General features: G+C 36.4%; 2 long non-coding RNA genes across 2 annotated transcripts in view; one reads left to right on the forward strand and one right to left on the reverse strand.

Annotated features, from left to right (window-relative positions):
- LOC144630730 (uncharacterized) overlaps nucleotides 1-7297 on the forward strand; it is a 101034-nt gene extending 93737 nt beyond the window's left edge. Inside the window, exon 5 of the long non-coding RNA XR_013566617.1 lies at nucleotides 7172-7297. This is a non-coding gene — a long non-coding RNA (uncharacterized LOC144630730). The remainder of the gene's footprint in view (nucleotides 1-7171) is intronic.
- Nucleotides 7298-9627: 2330 nt separating this feature from the next.
- Nucleotides 9628-12364, reverse strand: LOC144631149 (uncharacterized). Its single transcript, XR_013566683.1, has 3 exons — nucleotides 12341-12364; nucleotides 11047-11124; nucleotides 9628-9813 (listed from the first exon to the last, which is right to left on the reverse strand). It is a non-coding gene; the product is annotated as an uncharacterized LOC144631149 (long non-coding RNA).
- Between the last annotated feature and the right edge of the window lie 2677 nt (nucleotides 12365-15041).

A 15041-nucleotide genomic window follows, 5' to 3' on the forward strand; every position in this document is an offset into this window, starting at 1 on the left:
AAGGGGCGAGGAGTTGGTGAAACGATTCACAAAAAGGTCGGCGAAAAGATTTCAGTGTTTCAACAGGCTCAAGACTTAGCATCGGGTATCATGGCAATTACGGGAGCTGATAAAGATCTATTTAAAAAATATTGGCGCGGTGACTTTGCTAAAGGTATATTTAATAAAAAAAGCGGGATTCAGACATCTAATTTTTGGAAGCCCGCTGGAGCATATGCACATGAAAAATTTAATCCATCATGTAATTACACAGAATATAAAAACGGCAAATGGATTAATCATTATTGCGATTAATATCTAATCAATATATATAATGTGCCAATCATACTGCGTTTCATGCAAAAGATATACCGATTCAATAAATCCTAAAAAAGTCAGAAGCAAAAATAACCGGCTCGTGGAGAAATCGATTTGTTCTATATGCAAAAAGAATAAAAGCAAATTCATCAAAGAGCATTATGGCGGGGCTCTTGATATTCAAAAACACTTATCAAAACTTGGAGAATTACACATGAGAACACCTACAGGTAAAAAGTACAATTATTGTGGCCCTGGTACCAAATTAAAAGAACGATTAGCTTCTAACGATCCTAAATATAGAGATCCAATAAACAATCTTGATAGCATATGTCAACAGCACGATATTGATTACAGTAATTCAAAATCACTAGCTGATAAACATAAGGCAGATGATCTTATGCTTAAGAGAATATCAAAAATACCATTCAAAGATCGTCCATGGGGTACAACAGGTGTACAAGCTTTAATCGCTAGTAAAAGAAAAATCGGATTGGGTATAAAAAAAAAAAGAAGCCAAAAAACGTAAAAAGCCGTCGGGTGGGGAAAACTGGCAAGAAAAATTAGCTAATGAACTACACAAACCAATTAAGCGTAACTTTACTCGACGGCGTGTTATTGTGAATCATATTGACGAAATATGGTGTTCGGATTTGGTTGAAATGCAACAGTTCAGTAGATGGAACAAGGGATTCAGATATCTTCTCATGGTACTGGATGTTTTTAGTAAATATGGTTGGATAGTGCCACTTAAGGACAAAAAAGGTGAAACTGTAACTCAAGCATTCATAACAATATTCAAAGAGGGGCGTAAACCACAATATCTTTGGACTGATAAAGGGAAAGAGTATTACAATAAAAATATAAAGGAGCTTTTGGAAAAGAATGGTATAACACTATACTCAACCGAAAATGAAGAGAAAAGTAGCGTATGCGAACGATGGAATAGGACAATTAAAACTCAAATGTGGAAACAATTCACTGTTCAAGGTAATACGCAGTATCTTGATATGTTACCTAAATTAGTGAAAGAGTATAACAACACTAAACATTCAAGCATAAAGATGACACCAACAGAAGCAAGCAAAAAGAAGAATGAAGGGATTGTTTACTTTAATCTGTGTGGTGATATGGAGCAAGTATCATCTAAGCCAAAATTTAAAATAGGTGACAAGATTCGAATATCTAAGTATAAACGTAAAGTGTTTGACAAAGGATATACACCTAATTGGAGTGAGGAAATATTTAAAATAAATAAGATACAATACACTAATCCTATTACTTATAAACTGAAGGATTTAAATAATGAAGAGATAGGCGGAAGTTTCTATGAGCCTGAATTATTAAAAGCTGAACAAGAAGTATTTCGTATTGATAAAGTAATTCGGCGGAACTATAAGAAGAACCTAGCTTTGGTAAGATGGAAGGGTTATAGTGATGAATTCAATAGCTGGATACCAATGAAGGATTTACAACATATATAAACAATTTTTAAAACAAGTATTACACATGCAAATAAAAATATTAAGTATAATATTTTTATAAATCAGTATTTGATTACAAAAAAATATTTTAAGGTATACATACAAGATTAGATAATCGTAAATCTGTTTCATTATTGTTTAAAATCATAATATCACAATCTTCAATAGGCCCATGAAAGCATTCATAAATTAATTGCTTTTTTAAAATTTTGTCTCTAAAACGAAATAAACCCGCGAGATTTACAACAATTTCATTATATTTATTAAAAGACTGTTTTGGTGTTTTTTTAGTATGAATATTAATCAAATTACCATATAAATCACTAGCATAAGAATCATATTTATAATGAACGTAATATTCATTATTATCTAGCCATACAGTTATAAGACCCATATATATTTATACTAGATTTTAATTTTTATATGTTATACATTAAAAATATTTTTTTACAGCTTTGGTTATGACAAGCGCGCAATAAAATACATAGAAGAAAGCTGTATAGAAACATATCCTTACGGATATTAAACAAATTTTTGATTTCCATTTTTGATTCCATTTTTTTTGAGTAAATTTTACTTTGATTTTATAAAAAAGTTTCACAATTGTGTAGCAAAAAATGAAGCTTTTGATTGGCTAAGAAAATCATACGATCAACCATTTTAAATAATTAATCATGTAACTATCAGCAGGTTACCAGACCTGATTTCCATATTTTGATTCCAAGATTATAAACCAGACCAATGACCATGGATTTATCGATTTCCATTTTTTTATTTTTAGTATAAGAAGTTTTTTTTGGTTTTCTGTTTAACAACAATCAAACGCACAAATTCATATAAAAAAATATTATCTATAACTTATTATATAAATGGAAAACACACCCTTAGATCAAAAGAAAAATGGATCAAAGCTCATTATGATTAAACAATCCGAGATGAAAAAGGGATGGCCTGAATACAATATCAAATTTCATTCTAGAAGATTGATTGATACTACCCTTGATAACAAACTAGAGTATATTATGATAAAAAGAAAGGAATATTTAATTATTTTGGATAATGAAATAAGCAATTTCGACTGACTGCAATATCAATAAAAAACGATACAGAGCGATTGCCAAATACAATAGAAAATCGAGGAAAGAAGCTTCTGATCCTAGGTTTTGATCCAAGGTATTTTTCGATTTCCATTTTTTTTATTTTTTAGTATAAGAAGTTTTTTTATTTTGAACCTAGGGTTGTGTTAGGGTTGCTTTTTCAGGCTTGGTTTTACAGGGTTTGAATCCATTTTGATTTTTGAGTATAAGAATTTATTTTTGATTTTCAGTTTTGTTTCCATTTTTTGAATTTCAGTTTTGATTCCAATATTTGAATCCAATATTTGAATCTATTTTTGCCCCCCCCCCCAAAAAATCAGTTATAAAATCAGGCCTATTTTTCCAGCGCTTAGGTTCAGTTTGGAATCCAGCGCAAAAATTCAGTTTTAGATCTAGCGCAAAAATTCAGCACTGGGAAGTAGTATGTACTAAATCTCTGTGGCAAAAATTTTTGCCTCAGAGTGTAGTACATTACTACTGGCTGACTTTAAAGGTAAATATTGAAAGTTAAGCCTTTTGTGCAGTAAGTCACATTTGTAACACGAATTTACAACACTAACTGCTAGGTGCGTAATATGTCTTCTCTCGACTTTGTGTACTAACGTCAAGCGAGTAGCAGAGCATAATTCCTTTCTGAAAACCTGTTCCTGTTCGTTTCGCAAAATTAAACAAGGCTACTTTATAATTTCTTGACAGTTGGGCTATCTGCAAATAATTTAGAAGAATAAAAAGGTGTTAATGTTAGAATCTCTTTATATAAAACAGCGTTAAAGTGAAATAGTATTCATTAACAGTGTGTGAGTTAGAGTTTTGCTCGAGAACAAAATGATTACGAATCGTAGCAAGAGTCTTTCGATCGTGGAAAACGACAGCGCCGTGAGTTGTCTGATTATTTCAGCAGCAATTTTTTTCTTCTCTGGCGTCAAAAAACTATCTTAAATTGTTTTGCAACAATATGCAAAGCAAAACCATTGTTGAAATCCTGTGTTAGAACAACAGGCTTGGAAAAAGTCAACCATCGTCAGATAGCCAGCTTATAACACGTACAACAAATCGAATTAACGGATTTACAATACACAACGACACCAGGCAGTACATACACATACTTTTACAATATATCTCTTTCAAGAGAAGTAAAATTCGTTTAATTTTTAACGGGATATAAAATGCAAGATTACATTATATAGACACATTGTAGGCTTTGTCGCCTGTAAGCGTGCTTGTTAAAAACATTTCCGTTGTCAAGGTAGCGAACATCCATGTACCGTTTTCCTTCATCTTACACACTGGACATTTGTTCTTGTGAATTCCATGGGGGAAAAGATTTTTCCTCTCACCAGTGTCGCATTTGTTTATAAAGAACCGTATGTTGGACTTTCAGAGCCGAAAAAAGGGATTGAAACAAACAGCTTACAAATTTTGACCCCAGGAGCGAGTTGCATACGAACGCTGTTATAGCTTTAGCTGTTAATTTCATATTCTATTCTTAAATAACAACAAGGTTTTTAAAACAAACGAAATGAAAAATAATTTAAAAGCTTAAATGAAAGCCATTGTATTTATTGTCAATTTATATACGATCGCAGTATTTTGGCATATTTCAGCTATTTAGCTTTAATTTTACGCTCTTGTAAGCTCAACAAAAGACCCGTTCGTTTGTCCGGGACAAGTAGATTTTCTTACGAGGAAAATTAGATTTCATACTCAAAAGCACTGGCAAGTCGTCTGCTGACTAATTCGTAAAAAGCGAAACTAAGGGCCGGTTTTTATGAAGAAAAATTATCCCTGGTAGGAGGGTTACCCTCTCCCCCAAGCCATCTGTTAACGTGCGTTTATCGGGGTCACCCTGGACCCCCCTCTTAGTCAAGCTGTTAGACGCTTAAGATCCTTACCGTCGTTTTAATCATGAGAAGTAACAAAGTTCTATGACGTCACGCTGTCGTGTATTCCCAGCCCCCATGCACGCCAATGAAATTCCTCCTCAATAAAGGACGAAAGCATCCCTACCCATTTATCCTTTGAAACGACTGAAAGCCACACGTCACATCCAGTTCTTAACTGAGAGTTTGAAAGTTGTCTCTTATGCAGTAATTCACATCTATAACAAGAATTTACAACACTAACAGCTAGGTACGTAATATGTTTTCTCTCGACTTTGTGTACCAACGTCAAGCGAGTGGTAGAGAACAGTTCCTTTCTGAAAATCTGTTCGTGTTCGTTTCGCTAAATTAAACAAGGCTACTTTATAATTTCTTGGCAGATGGGTTATCCGCAAATAATTTAGAAGAATAAAGAGGTGTTAATGTTAAAATCTCTTTTTAAGAACAGCGTGAAAGAGAAACAGTATTATTTGACAGAATGTGAGTTAAAGGTTTGCTCGAGAGAACAAAATGGTTGTGAGTCGTAGCCGAACAGACTATCGATCGTAGAAAACGGCCGCGCCGTGAGTTGTCTGATTATTTCAGAAGCAATTTTCTCTCTTCTCTGGCATCAAACATCTATCTTATATGGTTTTGCAACAATATGCAAAGAAAAAACCATTGTTGAAACCCTGTGTTAGAACAACAGGCTCCGAAAAAGTCAGCCATCCGCAAATAGTCAGCTTATAGCACGTACAAGATTTACAATACACAACGACACCAGGCAGTACGTACACATACTTTTACAAGATATCTCTTTTATGAAAGTAAAATTCGTTTAATTTTTAAGTAGTAGATAAAATATGAGCGGGAGATCTGTATGGGCGTTTACAATGGCGAGCCGATAGGCGAGCCATTGTAAACGGCCATACAGATCGGACGCGAATATTTTATTCTACTTGTGAAATGAAAACAATAAATTGAATGCAAAGTTTTGTTATGCGAATCAGTAAAGATCTGTATCAAAAGTTAATGAATACTAATTAGCTGAGCAGGAGTCTGTATCAAAAGTTAATTCTATTGTTTGATTTGTATTGGGGTTTACAGTTGTGTATATGTGATCTGAATACAGTGCTGGGATTGGTTTGCACCATCATGAATAGTTAATGAATTTTACAACGGGATATAAAATGCAAAATTACATCATATAGATACATTGTAGGCTTTGTCGCCTGTAAGCGTGCTTGTTAAAATCATTTCCGTTGTCAAGGTACCGAACATCCATGTACCGTTTTGCCTTCATTTTACACACTGGACATTTGCTCTTGCGAATTCCATGGGGAAAAGATTTTTCCTCTCACCAGTGTCGCATATGTTGATAAAGAACCGTACGTTGGACTTTCAGAGCCGAAAAAAGGGATCGATTGAAACAAACAGTTTACAAATTTTGAACCCCAGGAGCGAGTTGCATACGAACGCTGTTATGGTTTTCAATAAAGTATCATGCTCATCTTCAACACTATTTACACTGGTGAATGTTGACAAATATATTATTTAACAAAAGCCTATAAAAAGTACAAATAATTGTGATAATAGCTTAGTGAGCTCACTAAGAGAATGATTATCGGCATAGATTGATAAAGGAAAAAACACGCAAGTCTGCACGCAGGAAGCCTGCCATTCTCGTCAGGGTCACAGTGACAGACCAGTTAAATAGTTCGTGCATGGTTATGACGACGAACGTAGGGTGTAAAGCGCGCGCGTAGAGACGTTACTTTAATCTTTGTATCCGTTCTGTAACGTACTGTTCAAGGGAAAGCCAATTCAGGGTGAATCTCTCTAACCACGTTTCAAACTGCGGTACCACAGCTGGCCCTACGTGCCTGAACCGACAATAAATCAACCTTAACTGAAATAAAACTAATCATATGTAAAATATTTGTTAAAAGCAAAAGTCCAGTGTCCGTCTTGATAAACTAAAAGTTCGTTATTTGCGCTTTAAAATCTTGACGATGAGATTACATTAACGGCAAGTTCAAAAGATTAAAAAACCTTCACAACTAGGTTACATGCACTCCTCTAGGCTTACTTTTCTAAAGAGTACAAGACGAAATGCGAATTCAACGGCTTCAGGTTTCCATGGATTTATTTGGCCGAGATAGCCCTAGGGATAACCTTACACATGTAACGGAGGGCTATCATTTGACCCTTTTACAAGGGTAACGTATCCCTTCTAGGAGTGTTACCCGTACAGTTATAATTACTCGTACTCACGAAAATGACCAGGCGAAAGCTTCTAAGGGAGTTTTGAAGTTACATATATTGACTTTTGGGTGATACCTAATCTAGTAAAGAAATTATTCAACATGACCATCTGTAAATAAAGAGGTTGTTTTCCTTCGCACTGCTAATCTGTGTTTATTTTCGCACACAGTGTCAATGGCTATTGTATACGGTAACTCAAGCAGGCCATGGAGTTTGAGGCATCAGTCCACGGATGAATGGACTTATTAAAGTAGTGTTTGTCATTTAGAAATAAATGTTGCCTCTTGAAAAGGAAGTTTGGCGCTTGTTTTATTTTACTCCTAAGTAACTAGGTAAATTTGTAATAGTTGTCTAATAAGGAATATTTTCTGATTTGACAACATGTGTAATTGCAATTCGGAACGGTAAGCTCCATAACTCCTCAGTTCGTCTTCAGAATACTTCGGATAAATTTCCGAAACCTTCCTAAGTATTCGGGCTTGCATCGGAAAATCTTCGGAAGACTTTGGTTCAACTCCAAAAGTCTTCGTATGAACTTCGGATACATCGGAAGTCTTCGGATCAACTTCGGAAATCTTCGGAAGACTATGGGTCAAAGTCGTAAATCTTCGGGTCAACTTCGGAAGACTTTGGCTCAACGTCGGAAAGAAAAGTAATAGGTACTCCTAAGGAGTACAATTTGGGATTAATTGTACTGCTCTCGCCCAATCAGAATCCAGTAATTTTGTTGAGTGTACTCATTTTGAGTTCTCTCATGTTTTTAACTCGTGCGTTCATTTTGAGTTCCCTTATGTTTTAACTGATGCGTTTCATTTTGAGTTTCCTAATGATTAAACTTGTGCGTTTCATTTTGAGTTCCCTCTTGTTTTAACGTTTGCGTTTCATTTTGAGTTCCCTCATGTTTTAACTTTTGCGTTTTTTTTAGTTCCCTTTGTTTAAACTTTTGCGTTTTATTTTGAGTTCCCTCATGTTTTAACTTTTGCGTTTTATTTTGAGTTCCCTTTTGTTTTAACTCCAGTGTTTCATTTTTAGTTCCCTCTTGTTTTAACTTTTGCGTTTCATTTTGAGTTCCCTCTTTGTCTAACTTGTGCGTTTCATTTTGAGTAGAAGGCCGACATGCTCCTTTGTACTCACATCACAGCAGTGAAGGGATACAAATCAAAATGCTACTAAGAATCAAATCATCCAACTAACGTCTTCCCCAAAACGTCGAGGACAATGCGTACAATTTTTCTATCACAATTATTCAACCCTATTCAGACCGGTCTTTTTTGGACCTTCTGTCACCGGGGGGGGGGGGGCTTCACCCCCCTCCCCCCAATGTAACTTCCAGAATATTAAAGCAATCACAATGAAACTTAGAGGATGTATAGTATGTCCGAAAATCTATCTTTTGGTATACGTCACGTGGGATGATGACGTTACATCACGTGACAATTACATCATGATGTCAAAACAGCCGCCATCTTAGATCCGCCATCTTGGATTTCAAAATGTACTCAAAATCAATAAAACTGTGCTTAAAAGCCGTAAAAAGGTGAAAATAATTGCATTAAAGTTACTTTTCATTAATTCTTTGCTTGCACTCACGTGACTTCCGGATTACGTGTGACTTCCGTCCGCCATGATGGTGTTCCAAATACCGATATGGCGGACGGATGCTAGTCACAAACACAAGTGTTCAGTCGAGTTTTTTCCAGTTTCGCGTCCTCAAAATGCCTATGTGCCTGATCGTGGGTTGTTCTAGAAAAACTGGTCGAGATAAGGGAATACGATTGTATCGAGTTCCGGCAGTTGTGGCGAATCAGGGCCCAGAAGTTGAAGAGCTCAGCATTGAGCGAAGGCGAAGATGGATCTCAGCAATAAGCCGCGATGACCTCACAGAAAAAATCTTAAGTAACGATAGGGTTTGTGATCAACATTTTCATTCTAGAGCCGCAGCTTCTTCGTGGGATCGACACAATATCGACTGGGTTCCCACTCTTAATTTAGGCCATGGCAAATCGGCGAAGCGAAGTGAAAAAACTGAAGCCAAGAATAAGGCGGACACCTCTCTAAGACGGACAGTTGGGTCCGGTCCCAGCGGTGTCCGTGTAAGAGAGACTTGACCGTATTGTAACCGGTCGGGCAAATTAATGAGGAAACCCACACCAGAAGCGCGGTGTTAAGGGCAAGAGATCGCATGGGAAAACTAATAGCGAATGCACTGCGATAGAAGGAAGAAACTTATCCTGCCGACGTGGTTAAACGCACAAGAGTACTTGTAATTCTGGGTTATCTTTAACCCAAGAGCTTGAATAACCTTCCAAACCACAGTTGGGTCTGGGTTTATATTGCTGTGTGATATTTTTGCGACATTCACGTGGTTCTTGCTCGTGTTGAGGGCGGAGGGCAAGTCTCGTAGATCCACAGCTTTAAAGCAATGAATAAAGTTAAATTGGTATTCCAGAAGGGTGTTGGACGGAGAGAAATAGAAGGAATCTAGGCGAATTTCTCGTTTTATGAAAATGTTTTAGGAATACCGGCTGCTTTGGAAAGCGTTTTAGGAAAATCGTCCTCAATTCCGGTTTGTTTGTCTGAGTCTTGTCTGAGTCGTGACGTCACTCACGCGCTTTGCTATTAAACAACGCGGCTTGGTTGGTTCTCATCTGTGTATCACTCTCACCATTTGAAACAGCACCAGATAACCAAAGGGCAAGGTATCACACAAGGCCTTTTTGCGGTTTCCTCCTCCCCGTCATTGAACTTAGCAATCTCTCTGGTGTAACTGTCGTCCATCACATCGGGATGGCCAACTTCAAAATTCTCCATCTTAAACAAAACAAATAAAGAAAGAAATGTACAGTGTTGTTAAAAGAACTGTGCCAGGGATGTGAGCCAAATATAGACACAGGAAATGACTATAGTACCTTAAAAAACTCATTAATACTTCATAAAGAAAATTCAAAAGAAATTAATGTTTAATGAGTGTCTTTATATCTGATAAAGACACGGCTAAACTTTACGTCCAATTTTCTAGGCCAAAATAACCCCAACTCTAAATATTAGTGCAAGAATGAGTTAATCTACATCAGAAGATTTTCAAGACGTTCAATAAATTCGCAGTTCGTGTTTTATCAAGTCTAAAACACTCGGCTGCGCCTCGTGTTTTAGACTTGATAAAACACTGCTGCTCATTTATTAATCATTACATAAAACATAAAATAACCTCTAAAAACAGTGAAAAAATATTCAAATATCGCGTACCAAATGCAAAAGAAGGTACGGTTTGCCAAAAGTGTCAAGATGACGTACATACATAATTTATTTGTTTACGCGGGTAGGTAAATCGGCAGCATAAAACTGATGTAGACCTGCAATTCCTTAATTAAAAATGACAAAGTAAATATAAAAAGTATTAAAAAAAATCTTAAAAAATCTTATCATAAATTTGACTAAACCTAATAATTACAAAAAACGTATAAAATTCTAAAATATGATTTAAATTAAATTTAAAATTCCTAAAAATATTTATAATTTGTTAAATCCGGATTGTGATAGGGGTTTTTGAAATATGGTCGAGCGGAACAGTTTTCAAAGTTAATCTTGTGTGCTTGTAACTTTAAGTTATAACGCCGGGAGACATATTTGGTTGCAATGAAGCTATGGTTTTGTCATTTAGAATCATAAAATTAATTTCTTTGCAAACATTTAGTTTCATAGCGAATATTTGACAAAATTTAATAAAATTTTGACGGGGATAACGCCGGGGATAACGCCTAGTGAAAAATGAAGTTATATTTTACTCGAGAATCTCATGATTATCCAGAGGTATTCAGTGTATCAATTGGTTTAGGAGCTAGCTCCAGCTCAATATGTAAAGAGAGCGTTCAACTACAAATAGAAATACAAAATTTAGCCAGCGTCGTTCAAGTTCTCCAAAATACGAGACTTTGATCATTTCACGTTGTTGTTTTGCAGAAAACGGCCAAGAAATGAACCACTTTTGTTAGTTAGTCTATTTTGCTCGCCTTATATAAGTGAACTCTCTAGATCTACTCCTACCTCGTCATTCATCTGCTCGCTCAAGGCCATTGGCATCAAAACCAGCATCAAAAGAACAAAAACTGCAAATGCTTTCATCTGACACAGTCAGAAAAAGACCAAAAGTATATATATTAGGTACCAGGCATCAATCTACATTCAAATTTAACTTATAATTTAGTCAAGGATAGGTTTGAAGAGGCCCTGTCAGGGGGGGGGGGGGGGCGTATTGTTTGTCCCGTGTCACTTTTTTATCGCACTTCACGTCGCTGTCGGTAGTAAAATTGAAGGAAAACTGCTTGTCGTTGTTGGAATTTAGGTTTTCCAAAAAGGGTAGTCGTTTGTCGCGATTTACGATTTTATTTGAATGCCGTTAAAAAGTCGTAAACGCACATTTTGGTCGCTGTTAAAGACATATCAATTAAAGATACTTTGAGAGCAAGCCACATCAGCTCTAGCTGGTACGGTTTTCATTCCGGTTCTCTATCCAGATCGAATTGGAATTTGGAATTGTTGTCGGGTTTTTCAGTAGGGAAGAAACTGACAGGAGTATTTAGAGAAAACCCTCGGAGTGAAGCGAGATCCAGCAACTGCATAAGATGAAAGAAAATCGCAATAAAATTGTTGGAAACGGGAGGTCAACAAGGCATAAAACAAAATTTAGAACAGTGGGATAGTCCCGAAAGGCTCGATATCCAACTCAAAGAGAAAAATGAAATGCTATGGAAGAAAAACTGTCTTTCTGCACATATAAGACTAAAGAAATTCGCAGTAAAATTGTTGGACATGGCAGGTCAACAAAGCATAAAACAATATTTAAAAAAGCGTGAATAATCCCGGTAGAAAAGCTTCCGAGCCAGCGCTAGGAAAGAAATGACAAACTTTGGACCAACAACTTTCGTTTTTAAAAACTGTTTAAGGGACTGTGTCACGGCTGATTTTTTTTAAAGTTTTCCCAAATACTTCCTAAGAAATTACTCCTATGCATCCAAATCACAAAACCATAGCTTCACTGCAACCAAATGTGTCTCCCAGGCGTTATAAACAGTTACAAGCAAACGAGACTAACTTTGAAAATTGCTCAACCCAGCAATATTTCAAAAACCCATATTGCAATCCGTTTCAATTTTCGACACTTTTGGCTATCCGTACCTCATTTTATCTTTGCTGTGTTATTCAAATGTTCCTTCACTGTTTTAAGAGGTTATTTTTACATTTCACCGAATTCGATGGTCATTTCCGATGCCTCGATTTGGCAAAAATCCGTGACACAGTTCCTTTATTATAGTGAAGGTAGAAACGGTGAATTGCTTACCTTTGCTGCTTCAATAAAATTCAACGAAAAGGAGAAATTGTATTTCTGCAATAAACACTATAGAAAAGGAAAACAATGAGTTTAATGTCAGTGTGAAAAACAACCGTGCAAAGTAAAGTGTCTTGCTCACTTACCTCATTCAAACCACTCGAACGAATGCCTTGGTTGATTGTAACGGAGTATTTATTGAAGAGTCAGTGACAATTACCTGATCCGTGCCACGCAATGATTGGTCACACTTGCTTGAAATAAATTACTTAAAAACAAGTGATAATTGTATTTTGCTAATTCTATACCTAATAAGCAAACAGTATAATTGTTTCAAGGTAATAAAAGACAGTACAGTGGGGTGTAACGTAAACATTTGTAACCCAAGGAGGCCGCAAATGTGTAAACGGCGTAATAGTTTCCAACGTGACTTCTTCGAGCGTGAGTGCACTTTCTAGAAATAATCCTCTCTCCTCCGCAGAGGCTCCTTTAGTGGGGGAAAGCGAAAAAAACACGGCGGGAGGAAGGCGAAAACACAAAAAATGAAAAAAAGGAGTGTCCCCCGCGCGCTTACTTTTCACCTCTCCCAATTTCTCAGCCCGTACGGAACACGAAAGAGTCCTCTGCGGAGGAGAGAGGAAATAATCTGCGCGAATATGAATCGAATTACAACAACGTATCTTAGGTGTGCTGAAATTTGGTTATAAAAGGCAGGGAAATGGTAAAAAGAACGTACACATTGGTAACCAAAAGACGCCGCAAATTTGTAAACGGCGTAACGGTTTCCGAGGTGAGACTCCTTCTAGCAAGATTTTGTCTGTTTATGAGGTCTACTGCTAGTACTTTGTTTATTGTTTCAGTTTTAAAATAGTGTGAATAGATATCTGAGAAAATATTGTCGGATAACAAATAAATTTACTATCTGTATAATGGTTTTTAAGGTAATAAAACAAGACAGGACAATGGTAGAATGTACACATCTGTAACCAAAGGAAGCCGCGAATATGCAACCGGCGTAACAGTTTCTAAGGTGACTTCTTCGAGCTTGAGTATTACGGCAGGATTTTGTCTTTTTTCTGTCTGAGCAATAAATAAACTAAACTCTACTGCTAGTACTCTGTTTTTTGTTCCAGTTTTAAAGTAGTGTGAATAGATATCTGACAAAATACTGAAGGATAAAAGATAGTTTATTGTGTTTTACTGACATAGTGATTATTTCTCGTGGCAGGGGGCAAAATCAGCAGACAATTGTTGTGGAAACAATTGTCTGGGTTTTTGTGCGCTTTCCAGAAATAATTTTCGCGAAAATGAATTGACTCAACAAATCGAATGTGCAAAATTTGTTCCTGTAAAAGAAATAAGAAGGCGTTATAAAGAAAAGCAACTTCTATAAGAATATAAAAATGGTTTAAACAGATCTAAAAAAAATATAAAAGGATACTCTAAATTTTCGATCGCCTTCTGCGGTCTTCTTCAGAGAATGATGGATTTTGCAAGGTTCGCAGAATTCTAATAAGTTGCATTGACGTTATTGTTCGTTGCCCCCCTGGGGAGCTACTAGCGATGCGTAAACCCTTGGGAAGGGCGCTCTTTCGTTTATAGTGTTTTTGTCGAGGAAAGAATGTAAAGACTCCAGAAACAGTCTTTTGTTCTTGCTGCTTACACCTGTTTCAAGAATTTCGGCGTAACTTGGATGTATGTCGTGGCCGATTTCTGCATGATTTTTAATCGCGGAGTTGATATTTCCGTTTGTTCCGGGCTTGTGTTCGGCCTCTCGCGATTTCCAGCTTCTTTTGCTTTCCCCAACGTACGCAAATGAGCATGTCCTGCAAGTCACTTTGTATACAATTCCTTTCAACCGCTCTTTATTCGGTCGGTCCTTGGGCTTTTACGGTCCTTGCCGTCCTTTTACGGTCCTTGGGCTCTGAAGAAGACCGCAGAAGGCGATCGAAAATTTAGAGTATCCTTTTATATTTTTTAGATCTGTTCAAACCATTTTTATATTTTAAGCTATGACTACAGATCGCTCCAGCAGTTTTCTATAGGAATGTTACGGTTTTTTCCGATTTTTTGAGAAGTGTACATGTCCTAGGAATGAAAATAACAATAATTGAGCGGACTATTGAAATTAATACAAAAAGAAACACATACTTTCCGACTTCATGCGCTAGAAAACATGCTTAAATTTGCTGACATCGAAGGTGGTTTGCAAATGGGTTAAAACAAAATTTTGTCTCATTTCTGTTTAATAAATAAAGTATGCTGAGGATGACTCTTAGTACTTTGTTTTCATAAAAAAATTCCGAAATAAATAGGTATCACACAAAGGCTTAAAATTAGCTCCAATGCCTTTTTGCTTATTTTACTGTTGATTACGTCTCATTCTGCATGAAATAAGGGCTAGAAGACAATTTTGTTAGAAGTAAGTATTTGTCTGGGTTTTTGTGCGCTTTCCCGAAATATTCTGAGCGGATATAAATTAACAGGGTCCCCTATACCTCTCTGCGAAATGGAATCACGTGAAAATATTACATGTAATATTTGGCTTTTCACGCATCACGAATTATTCTAAAAATGTTTCACGTTCACGCAAAAATCATGGCGATCCCTGTTTAGACTGTTACGCTCGGAAGGTGTAAGACCTGATATTGTGCATGTCAAGATCACACACGCGACAAAATAGCCGACGAAAGTCCCAGTCCCAACCACCGAC

Source organism: Oculina patagonica, chromosome 11 (assembly GCF_052425735.1).
Source record: "Oculina patagonica isolate OP01 chromosome 11, crgOcupat, whole genome shotgun sequence".
In the NCBI taxonomy this organism is placed as follows: Eukaryota; Metazoa; Cnidaria; class Anthozoa; order Scleractinia; family Oculinidae; genus Oculina; species Oculina patagonica.